The following is a 12,381-nucleotide window of genomic DNA, read 5'->3' as shown; positions in this document are numbered from 1 at the left end:
CTATAAGCCCAATACATTAACACCGCATATTGGCTTTGCTTGAATTGCCCAGTCAATGCATTGTTGTTAGGACATTTCTTTAAATTATATTTCAAAATGTGAGGTAGGCTATATGATCAGACCTGTAATTGATCAATTGTTGTATTACTTGTGAAGCACAGCCGAGTGAGAATACATTTAAATCATTTGCTTTTTATTTTCATTTTATTGGACTGATGGTGCCTGCATCTGAGGGTCAGTCTCAGCGGAGGCAGAGAGCAGCAGACTGAGGGTCTGCCTCTCAACATCCCGTCTGCTCTCCTTAACCAAAAAGGGACACCGTCTTCCAGATGATGGTGAAACTCAAGTGGCACCGCATTATTTCTGCCTCATGCACAAATGTTACTCCTGTGAACAGAGAAAATCAAATATTCCTTCACATTAAAAAAGACCCAAGCCGCTAATAACAACAACTAAAGCATGTAGATACACTTTCCTACTTATTCATGACTGCTGCAGTGATAGTTGTAGCACTTGGTGGAAACAGGAAGAACGTGCAGTTTATGGGTTATGAAAGTGTTGAATACTAAGAGTTGACAGAGCTGAGTAAGAACTTAAGCATGAACTCATAAAAACAGCATCTCTTTGTATTCGTTGAAATCTCACAGTATCAACCTTGCTGTGGCTTTCTTTTATGTCTACTACGTTACTGCAGACACTGTCATCTGAGCCATCCGATTGGCCAGCGGTCGTCCTATAGTGCACTTGACCACCGGGAAGGCAGTGTTTTACATTGACACGTGAAATGGTTCAAAATGGCAACAGTCGACTACCGGCGCGCAGGGCTTCTGAATTGGGTGCATCAACTGACAACAGCGGAACACAAGGCTTTATCGTTTATCGTGTTGCATAAATGTTTGGTGATCGACTAGCAATGCCTTGGAGATCGACCAGTTAGTGACCATTGATCTAGAAGGTTGAGTGAAATTAAATCTAGTACTTCTGTCTGTGGGCTAATATTTCTGCGCGGCAGTCTCGGGGCTACACGCGCAGTTCAGAGGGAACATTGGTGTTAAAGGGGAACGGAAATGATAGGCTTTAGAATGCCAGCTAACTGTAAATCGCCATATTTGTAGGAGAGAAAGTTTTGGAATTCCCAAAAGTGAGAAGTAGTAGCTCAGTGTTTGACAATTAATTAATGGCAGAGGAGGACACAATTATTGAGCCAATAAACCTCCTTAGTCCTTTCATGTTGAGTCAATTATCGCCCCAGGCCGAAAAGTGAGTTATCCTGGCAAGAATAGCAACATACAGTATATCGGCCTGTAACACAGCCGGCAGATGGTGTGTTACAGGCCAGTGTAGCAGTGACACAAACTGGTGTCCGTGCGGATGCTTCCAGATAATGGCCAGGGAGGATGAGTGTTTGTGTTGAAGAGCGGTGGTGTAGATACAGCACAAACATCCCAGTGGATAGTGGCTGTATTACATCCAGTCTGAGGTTCCTGTCAGTCTTTTTTATACTGTTTTTCTAGAAACCTTTAAAAGAGGTTACTCGACCAGTAGCCACTAAACCAGTTTATGATAACCAATAATGGTGAGGTAAATGTAAGATGTAGAATACACCCGAAGGTAATTAACAGGTACTACCGCAGTTTGGCTTGATGGTAACGTTCTTACATTTTGATTGGACGACAGGGGTTCGAATCGCAGAAAGCAACATGTAACGTCATAAATACATGGATATTTATTTTCGATGGTGGATTAGAGTACACATTTGATGTTTGGCTATCAAACATATTTTTATTTCTTAGCAGAGCATACAGGTTGGCTGCTTACCACCAGTTCACCCTATGGGAACGAGGGAGAATGTTAGAGGTGTGTGGCGCGTCATACATGCGTGTGTCTTCTATTAGGCGCGCAAACCCAGAATCAATTGGCATCCACATATGGTTTGAGCGTAAATAAAAGTAGTTAATTTGATATAGCCTCTGCTACCAAATAAAATGTCTATACATGGAGTTCGTTCTAGATGTCCGAGGTCATTATTGTTCAAGACATTACATTGGCGCCTTATGTAATAACGCCTTATGTAACAAAAACATATATATGATAAAATCTGACTTGCTAAAATGATTAATCACATTCCCATACATTTGGTATATTATAATTCTAAGGCAATGATTCTAAAAATAGTATAAATTATCTGTCGACTATAACAACAGGTTCAAGTGTAGCCAGAAAAATCTAGCTTGGAAGATAAAACTGCTTTGAACGCGCACCACCGGCCCGGTTTTAGATCTAACTTAGGCTGCTATTTAGAGAAAAGAACTACACTGAGCAACTAGTTGGAGTTCTTAGACACTTGAGTTGGCACTTTGTTTGAGAAAAAGCAGACATTACAAATAAAAACAAACAAACAAGCCATGTAAAATAGGTGGTGTTGAGATGCGTTCAGATATTCAGGAGGCAGAAGGGTTGGGTGCACAAGTGTTGATATTTATTTACAGTGTTCAAGTATAGTGGTAAATTGTAAAGATATTCACAATATTTACAATGCCAAACTGGACGAATATACCTATGGATGATAGAAAACAAACGAACTGAGCCTCATGCAGGCTTTACCCTGATGCTAACTTAGCTAGGCAGGTTGGGGTGTACCAGGCTCAAGCAGCCTGCCAAGTCAGTTTTCCAAAACAGAAGTGAATTGCCACCTAAAACAAGGCCATCCTGGAATGTACCATAAATCACCATAACACACAAAACTGGCTAATACACACAAATATAATTATGTAAAAGTACCACATTACACAATACTTAAATATTCAAATATACAAACATTTCATAGTGATCAATCTACAAGACATCTACAGTTGAAGTCAGAAATTTACATACACTTAGGTTGTAGTCATTAAAACTCGTTTTTTAACCACTCCACAAATTTCATCTACTTTGCATGACACAAGTAATTTTTCCAACAGTTGTTTACGGACAGATTATTTCACTGTATCACAATTACAGTGGGTCAGAAGTTTACATACACTAAGTTGACTGTGCCTTTAAATAGCTTGGAAAATTCCAGAAAAAGATGTCATGGCTTTAGAAGCTTCTGATTAGAGGTCCACCGATTATGATTTTTCAGCGCTGATATCGATTATTGGAGGACCAAAAAAAAGCCTATACCGATTAATCGGCCGATTTTTAAAATGTATTTGTAATAATGACAATTACAACAATACTGAATGAACACTTATTTTAACTTAATATAATACATCAATAAAATCAATTTAGCCTCAAATAAATAATGAAACATGTTAAATTTGGTTTAAATAATGCAAAAATAAAATGTTGGAGAAGAAAGTAAAAGTACAATATGTGCTATGTAAGAAAGCTAATGTTTAAGTTCCTTGCTCAGAACATGAGAACATATGAAAGCTGGTGGTTCCTTTTAACATGTGTTAGAATTGCATAAATTCGAATCTGGTATCAGGATAAATACAACAATGAGTCACCGATTGTATACTATGCATTTTTTATTAGCTAAGTAATAAATGGCAAATGCAACTTTCGTATATACGGGCTCACTGTAATACCACGCAGGGCAGAACAGAGAACTGACAAGATGTATGTAAACAGTGTTCTTATACTGTGATAGACATTGTCCCAACCCATCTGTTGGCCTATCACAGTAGAGGCTGGGCGGGGTTTAAACTTGCCCAGCCTATCGCAGGCGGGTCCCCGCCTCTTGGCGCTTCTTGGAGTCCTCCCTCCATCGATGTATAGATTCCTACTGTTCTGGTATCACCCCCGAGTTAGAACAGTTGCTCAGTTCCTGCTATTGTGTTGTTCAGTATTTTCCCACCTCAGTTAAACCTCGTGATGACCACCCCTCACTATCACAACTTTGTAAGATACAGCAAGTCACACCATGTGCTCAATATTGTTACATAAAAACACAAAGACAAAGCATCTGCTGGGCTGTTATCTACAGTTTTTTGCAATATGCAGGTCACATCATGTTACTCAGTTCTTGTCACACACACAAACAGGCAAGTAGCAAGCAGTTATTTAATCTCATAATGATGCTCCAGTGCACAAATGCAGATACCTCACACAACCAACATCAGATAATATTTAATCATATATATGGTAATGGCTATAATGTAAAATACAGAATCCCACAATCCCCTCTTTTCACACCCCCAAGGGTGTGAATAAAAATTCAGCAGTGAATCATATAACAGTTAAAGTGTAAAATACCTTCATGTCATTCGATCCCACTATGTACTAGATTGGCTACCAGCCACCTAGGAACTTAAAACCCTCAGGTCAAAAGAGAACAACAGTTAATTTAAAAACAGAATAAAATAAAATTGTGTTAAATTTAAGTCCCCCTTTTGACACCCGCTAGGGTATCACTCATTATCCTTTATTTCAGCGGTCCCAACATAGTAATATGTTAATAGCATTTCATGAAAACAATAAAACGTTTATTATTAATAAAACATTATTATTATTATTTTTTACAGAAAAACAGAAAATAAAAATCATCCAAGAAAAAATAAAAATCAACAAGTGATATATGCTTTTGTCTCCCCCTTTTTGACAAAAACAGGATAAGACTTTATTGTTTATTGACATGTAAGATGTAGGATAAAACTTTGGTCATGGAAAACAGAGTAAAGCAGAGCAAAGCATTATTATAAACATCTGTTCCTCTCAGCTACTCCTATCCTGTACCAGGTGGGCACCATGCCACCCAGGGACTCCAAACCTTCACAACAGGGAGAACAAACATACTGGATATACTAGCATACTAGAACATACTAGCATAAAACAAAAATGTAAAAGAAGGAACTGTGGTGGTGTAATATTTATTCTACTACCTCACCCACAGCATACCATGGGTCATCCTCAGTCAGTCCCATCCTCCCCTGAAAGCATGATTCAGTATCAGCATCTCCAACTGGAGCATCAAGCAAAGGCATCATGCCTGAAGCCTTCACCACATTTGTAACAGACTTCTTAAAACACGGTATGATGCAAGCAGCACAACACATAAGCAATAAAAACACTACAATTTGGGTCAGAAATCCAGTAACCACCATAATAGTGTACTTACCAAACCAGGCTCACAACCAAGAGAACAGTCCAGACTCCTCCACCCCCGCCATGGTCCTCATCTCAGCAGATAGTGCATCAAGCCCACTAAGGGCCTTAGATATACTACCATCTGGTGTTATTAGGAATATACGTGCAACATTGTTCACCGAACATCTTGCAGACACCCCCCTGACTGGCAAGAAGCATATCTAAAGCAAGTCTATTCTGTCTGGCAACCCTAGATGTGGCCTCAAGCTTTTCAGACATACCAGTGAGTGCATCACGGGAGTAATTCACAAAACACTGTTGATTATAGCAGATGTAATGAATCCATGCAGTCTGTCTAGCATCCACTATGGCTGGACCCATAATAGGTAGTAAATGCCAGAGTCCATCATTCCTACCCAAGGCCTGAAACTCATGAGGAACCCCTACTGGCATCCCCAACAGGTTAGCGTGTATGTCAACTACATCCTCTGTCCATGGAGCACTACGTCTATGTCTCCCATGAGATGGAATGTTTTCAGGTCCCCTGGATACAGAACCCAACAGCTGTTCAGCAGTAACATCAACAATGGTCAGTGGAATTATCAAACTGGTCAGACCACACGTACCTTGCCAGTCTCCTCTAAGAATTGGTCTCAGTACTCTTTTGGGTCCACAGTTCCACCACACATCAGCCAAGTGGCATTAATGGTTATGTTACTACTGCAATCAGCTTCAGGCAATCTCCCATAGTCTATGCCATTACCTTTACCCGTGATGCAACTGTAGTTGCCCCCATATGCCTTAACACCCCAAGGGGCCAGATGAGGAGGTATTGTAGGAAACACAAGGCTCAAAGAGGAACAGAGAGTTGAATTGGGCTGAACCTGGTAAAAACCTCTCAGAATACACAACCACCCCTCTCCTTCTCCTATAGCAAATGGGTGTGTAGCCAGAACAGGTCTAGCATGACCACATATAATGCAGTCCTTTCTTTTCAGGGTTTTAGCTGTATACCTCATATAGGACTGCCACAAATTGTCCCTACCATCAAAACCAGTCTCAGTGCCTAATTGATCAATAGCTGAATAGTCTCTAACGTTAATTACCTGAATGGGATTTGACACAGTGGTGGTGGGTGGCAGGTTCAGTCCAGGGATGGTAGAGGAGTGTGTCTGGCTCTGGTTTGTCTGGGACCTCTGTGGTTTTGGCAGCACCTTAATAGAAAACACACCCATCGTGTCTGTCCCGGTCCTTTGTAGTCCGAGGGTGTAAGTGCCTGCATCAGAGAGCTTAATAGTTTTGATGGTTAGTAGGATTTCATCACCTTTACAAAGTTCAACAGTGCTCCCAGGTTTCCCCCATATCATGGAAAACCTATCCACCTTTGTGGGATCCCCTATGCTATAAGGATACCCTCTTCTCCAATCCCAGAACTGTCCCAAGTTGGTTATCATGTAATCCCCATACGGACACCCTCCCCCATTACACAGGTACACTGGCACTCCAGTACACAGGTGTTAAAACCAAACACAAATACCTCTATTTCTTCCCTGCCCCGTTGGCTCAAAATACACTGCTCAAAAAAATTAAGGGAACACTTAAACAACACAATGTAACTCCAAGTCAATCACACTTCTGTGAAATCAAACTGTCCACTCAGGAAGCAACACTGATTGACAATAAATTGCACATGCTGTTGTGCAAGTGGAATAGACAACAGGTGGAAATTATAGGCAATTAGCAAGACACCCCTAATAAAGGAGTGGTTCTGCAGGTGGTGACCACAGACCACTTCTCAGTTCCTATGCTTCATGGCTGATGTTTTGGCCAATTTTGAATGCTAGCAGTGCTTTCACTCTAGTGGTAGCATGAGACGGAGTCTACAACCCACACAAGTGGCTCAGGTAGTGCAGCTCATCCAGGATGGCACATCAATGCGAGCTGTGGCAAGGAGGTTTGCTGTGTCTGTCAGCGTAGTGTCCAGAGCATGGAGGCCCTACCAGGAGACAGGCCAGTACATCAGAAAACGTGGAGGAGGCCGTAGGAGGGCAACAACCCAGCAGCAGGACCGCTACCTCCGCCTTTGTGCAAGGAGGAGCAGGAGGAGCACTGCCAGAGCCCTGCAAAATTACCTCCAGCAGGCCACAAATGTGCATGTGTCTGCTCAAACGGTCAGAAACAGACTCCATGAGGGTGGTATGAGGGCCCGACGTCCACAGGTGGGGGTTGCGCTTACAGCCCAACACCGTGCAGGACATTTGGCATTTGCCAGAAAACACCAAGATTGGAAAATTCGCCACTGGCGCCCTGTGCTCTTCACAGATGAAAGTAGGTTCACACTGAGCACGTGACAGACGTGACAGAGTCTGGAGACGCCGTGGAGAACGTTCTGCTGCCTGCAACATCCTCCAGCATGACCGGTTTGGTGGTGGGTCAGTCTTGGTGTGGGGTGGCATTTCTTTGGGGGGCCGCACAGTCCTCCATGTGCTCGCCAGAGGTAGCCTGACTGCCATTAGGTACCAAGATGAGATCCTCAGACCCCTTGTGAGACCATATGCTAGTGCGGTTGGCCCTGGGTTCCTCCTAATGCAAGACAATGCTAGACCTCATGTGGCTGGAGTGTGTCAGCAGTTCCTGCAAGAGGAAGGCATTGATGCTATGGACTGGCCCGCCCGTTCCCCAGACCTGAATCCAATTGAGCACATCTGGGACATCATGTCTCGCTCCATCCACCAACGCCACGTTGCACCACAGACTGTCCAGGAGTTGGCGGATGCTTTAGTCCAGGTCTGGGAGGAGATCCCTCAGGAGACCATCCGCCACCTCATCAGGAGCATGACCAGGCGTTGTAGGGAGGTCATACAGGCACGCGGAGGCCACACACACACTACTTAGCATAATTTTGACTTGTTTTAGGGACATTACATCAAAGTTAGATCAGCCTGTAGTGTGGTTTTCCACTTTAATTTTGAGTGTGACTCCAAATCCAGACCTCCATGGGTTGATACATTTGATTTCCATTGATAATTTTTGTGTGATTTTGTTGTCAGCACATTCAACTATGTAAAGAAATAAGTATTTAATAAGAATATTTAATTCATTCAGATCTAGGATGTGTTATTTTAGTGTTCCCTTTATTTTTTTTAGCAGTGTATATCCTTGACATAAGTCTACCATAATTAAAACTTATCCTAGCTAATTTTCACACCACGTTCATCAGAGAAAATATAATGTAAATTTCACTGCCTTTTTGTATGAAATTACCTCAATACCAATATTACAAATGTCCATAGATTCTCCATCCAAATGGCTTTCCAATGAGGCTGATCAGACCACAAAGGAAAGTTACAATGGAGGTCATAAGTCATACCACCCCTCCAAAGAAGTGTTTCTTACTATATTAAACAACATTCCTTTATCAAACGATTTCACCTATTTAATTAAGACTCAGAAAATAAAAACTCCTAATATTCTTATCACACCCGTACCCCTTTAAGATATCATGTCTCTGGGAACATGGAAATCCCCTTAACCCAAACGTTTACTACAAAAACAAAACCTAATAATTACGATAATCCCCTCAAACTCAAATAATTCCTCTCGATGTTTCATGTCTTACATTCTTGTTTCTCCAAATTGTCTCCCCAAAATACTTCTTAAATACCCTGCCATTAGACACACACAACTGTGATAAACGTACACTGTCCATTTACCATAAAATAAACTCAGCCTACAATCCACTGCGGGCCTTTCATTGTTCCCCATAATGAAAACAGATTCTAATGTTAGTATTACTTTAACCTCCTGTTTAATTTAATTTGTGTTATCTGAACATTCAAACCAAAATCAATAACCGGGAAGTACTTGTGTAAATTAATTAAAATAACAAAATAAATCTACCTTATTTCTCAGCACACTCAATCCTGCAATGTGGGTCCCCTAGGAATATTCAGTCCCTGACTGCAATATTTTTGTTATCTGCTATACGTTTATTCGCTTGACATGGTTAGAACACCCCTCCCGTCTTACATCGACCACACCCGTCGCCCCGTCTCCCGTACCTAGTGTATATCGTATCTATTACTCAGTGGCTCAATTAATGTTTAACGTAAGTATGTTCAGATGTTGATTATGTAATTCTACAATATTAGTTTAGTTCAAACCTCATAATATAAATCTACACACTGAATTTTACGTTAATAGAGTTGAACACTTTTTCCAACAGTCATGCACACCCCATCAATATTCATTGATATAACTCTGTGCAAACGTCTCATTTGCAAGTCCGCAACTTTTTAAACATTCTCCCCGGTACCAGCTCCAACTGTAATACCTAATGTACCAGCTCCAACTGTAATACCTAATGTACCAGCTCCAACTGTAATACCTAATATACCACACTCGCTTGGTCCCCGACCTCATTCATACCGATATTAGTCCCCGACTGAATATCAAGCGTATTTCATGCACACTACTTGAGTCTCACAAATCTTCACTCACGCCAGTAAGCTTCAACTTACACCCTACACACACAACTCTTCATTCACGGCAGTAAGCAGACCAGTAGGAGACACAATGGCCCCGCCTTCTGTCCATTCTCTGTACAGCTTCTCACCCCATCTCTTCCACTCCTTACCCTCTCTGCCTTCATTCAATTCTAGAGTGGACTTCAGCGTTATCAACACCTTTTCTATTTCCAACGACATTTTATGTACACTACAATACTGTCAACAACCTATGCCTTTACTCAAACCCAAGTGGTACCATTTCCCTACGGCTAAATCGGCCCCCAATTAGGTCTAAAGTAAGAACTCAATTATGCACTGTGGGTCCCCTAGGGTATTAAGTAGTCCAGTGTCCCCCGGATTATCACCTTTACTTCAATACCAAATGTACAAAATAAAAATACAATCACTCCATATGACTAACGTGTCAACCGGATCACGTTTCTAGAACAACTTAATGCCTCACTCAAACTTGCGCCGACTTTACTACCCGATGTACTCCACACACACCTATGCTTTGTTAGGACCTTAGAGAGACCCTTTCCCAAAGGCTAAATCGGTCTCAAGTCCGAGTAATCAATTTAATTATCCGTCATTCACACTTGGCCCTGCCTAGTACATCACATTCGCATCATATGGCTATCCATTCGCACGTTGGTGGTCACTCGTTACCCCCTATTCATACATGTAGTAAGTGTTCTCTGTTACCACTAGCCAGGCATACTAGTACATCCCATACACAATGCATCATTAAGAATTGTTGATCAATAATAAAATTGCAGTTGCCAATGGAGATATTACTTTCTCAACTATTTTCCAATCTCACACATCATAATAGTTTAAATTTAGTAACTTACATCAAACAGGTGTTCTCACAAAATGAATTTGGATAAAGCCAATATGCAGAATGTCAGTTATTACAATAGGTATCTGCTTACCTTTTTAGTAGACAGGTCTTTTTGTGAGAAACCCCATCCGATGACAGCAATGGCCAATCGGCCGGACAATCTCCAGCGTAGTCCTTCTATCACGGCTTGTCACCAATTGTTAGAATTGCGTAAATTCGAATCTGGTATCAGGATAAATATAAAAATTGCCACAGCTACTTCTGTTTGATTATCAGACTGCCTGCTGCAGGGGCATGCCGGTGTATGTGTCCATGCAGCTATCAACGTGGGCGGGCGTGCACAGCGTGTGATCGTTGTAGTGCGCCTGCTCCGGCTGAAGCTGCTGTGTGAGAATGGCTAGGGGCTGAGTGTCTGTTAGCATAGTAGAGCATTCCAAAGCCGCTTCAACCTGTACTGCTATTTTAATAGCTCCATCAAGTTGTAAATGATTCGATTCCAAAAGCAGTTTCTCCTTGTCTTTTCACATAACATCCCCTCTATCAACTGATCTCGTATTGAACTGTCCTATAGTGACAAGAGCTAGCCAATTCCCTCAGATTTGCCATGTTGCTTTGAATGCAGTCACCCGGGCGTCAGTGGCTTTTCCATAACCGGTAGCGTCGGAGGAGCACTCGCTCTTTCCCGGCGAAGTGGTTCATTAGGATGCTGACTGCAGCGGTGAATTGTAGGAGCCGATCCAAGCGCTCTGAAAATCATCTGTACCGAGGCAGTGACGGAGCAGTGTTGTCCTCCACTTGTCTGAAATTCTAGAAAAATCCATATCTTTGAGATGTGTTAAAACTTTCAAATCAGTTATTCCACGGGACTGGAGGTTCGCGAGGAATAGTGCTGGTTGTGGTAAGCTAAATTCAGCCATCTTCGTCGCCAATGCTATATCTAGTTTAGCTGTCAAAGAACGCCACAGTTTCACATTGTACATCATTCTGTCGTGTAAGGACATATACCATTCATTCTGACAACCCATTAATCTGTAAAGCAGCACAATGTCGTAAACCGTAACAACGTACAGTACAACTAACAGCACAACTAATAGCATGCATCGAACCACACATAATATTCACATCTGTCTGTCTTGGTGTTTGTAAATAAATATTGTCACATGTAGAATGTTTATTTTGTTTCCAATTGTTGACTAAACAAACCTGATTCTGTATGAACTGAATTACAATCATTTCACTGATTTCAATAAATAAAACAAATAAAGGTGTTTTGAAACAGATCGTGCAAGATTGTGTTGAGAATATGGCCACATTGAATTAAATAGAAGTTTATTTTTATTTTTTATTAACAACAAATAAACACATAAAGTACACGAGGGAACACAAGTACATATAGACTACATACAATGGACAATCGAGCTAGGGGGTACAATATCACATTACAATTACACAAGGACCTTAAAGGACATACATACACTTACAATTTGAACAGCTTTTTTGTTAGTAGAGTATTTAACTGTCTTAAAATAAAGTTCAATTTCTATTTGTAGGGTAGGGTTTGTTTGTAAATGTACATTTGTAAGTCGCTCTGGATAAGAGCGTCTGCTAAATGACTTAAATGTAAATGTAAATGTACATTTGTGTATATGACATTTGGCCAAAAGAATAATGAAATTAATTACATAAACATGTTTCAGCTTATTTCTATCTTATGTAAAGAATCCAAGCAGTACATCTCTCCACAATAGTGTAAAATCTTCATAAATGTGTTCAATGACTACTGATGTCTTAACACAGTTTTCTTACATGCATACAATGCCAAAAAAGATGCAAAACTGTTTCTGGGTGGTCATTACAAAAGGAGCAATTTGAGTTGATGTTTTCCTTAAACTTCTTCATATATTGGTTGGCAGGATAATATTTATGAATGATTTTAAAGGAAACTTCCTTAATTTTGTT

Source organism: Oncorhynchus masou, chromosome 15, assembly GCF_036934945.1.
Source record: "Oncorhynchus masou masou isolate Uvic2021 chromosome 15, UVic_Omas_1.1, whole genome shotgun sequence".
Taxonomy (NCBI): Eukaryota; Metazoa; Chordata; class Actinopteri; order Salmoniformes; family Salmonidae; genus Oncorhynchus; species Oncorhynchus masou.
This window is presented reverse-complemented; position numbering follows the sequence as displayed.